The following is a 1057-nucleotide window of genomic DNA, read 5'->3' on the forward strand; positions in this document are numbered from 1 at the left end:
GTGCCGGGGGAGAGGAGTGTGCTGGGGAGCACCTGCAGGGCCAGGGTGCTGCTGGTGGGATGCTGGGGGAAGGAAAAGAAGAAGAAAAAAAAAAGCAATGACAGAGGAAACAGGTTTAGCATCTCTCTGCAAAGCACCGGGGCTCAGCCACAGAGGTTTTTCTCATTCAGAATCACCCCGGGCTCCTCCACGTAGCCATCAGCCCAGAGAAAGCCTCGTGGTGGGGGTCCCGCTGCCCCACCAGAGTGGTCACGGGGAGCATGGATTCCCCAACTTCTGCTTTATCCCCTCCGCTGGGTTTGCGAGCTCAGGTGTGAGTGCAGCCAGCTGGGAGCAGCCATGTGAGACACTGCGGGGCTCCGTGCTGTGGGCACAGCCCCCCACAAACCCTGGAGTACCCCACAGGGGCCCAAACAGTGCCCAGGCTGGGGGAAAAGGGGGACGGGCTGGGGAGGTGGCACGGCTGCCCCAGGGGAAGCAGAGCTGGGGACATGCATGGGCAGCTGGGTTGGGGGCTGCCCAGGAAGCATGGGCAGAGCATCCATGGTGGAGAGGCTGTACCTCACCTCTCCCCGGTGCTGGATATGGGGGCTAGGGGGCAGCCAGACCCCCAGGGACCCCTGACATCTTCCTTTCCAAAAGGTCATCTCAGTAGCAACGCAGCAGAGCAAACTATGGCAGGGGAAAGGCAGCCCCCTGAGCCCCCAGCCCAGCTCTGGGGGCATCCCTCCCTGGCACCGGGGGGATCGAGAGCCCCCAGAGAGACAGAGCTGCCCCCGAGGGAGGGGTGACAAGGATGAGGGTGCACGAAGGCTGAAGCCCAGCCCTGCCACCCCAGCCATGGCTGCCCAGGCAGGCGTTGGGCATTGAGTGCCCCGGGCAGGCGCTTGTCCTGCTGCAGGGATGCTGGCACAGCCCTCCACACCGCAAAACAGCTGCCAGAAACCACCTGGGGTCAAACTCCCGCAGAGCGCCAGAGGGAAAGATGCTGAAAGTGGGTTTTTCTCAAAACCTGCCCGAAAGTGGGGTTTGCAAGTGCAAGGAGCTGGTTCAAAGC

The sequence above is a fragment of the Pterocles gutturalis genome, unplaced genomic scaffold (genome assembly GCF_000699245.1).
Source record: "Pterocles gutturalis isolate BGI_N339 unplaced genomic scaffold, ASM69924v1 scaffold4951, whole genome shotgun sequence".
Taxonomy (NCBI): Eukaryota; Metazoa; Chordata; class Aves; order Pterocliformes; family Pteroclidae; genus Pterocles; species Pterocles gutturalis.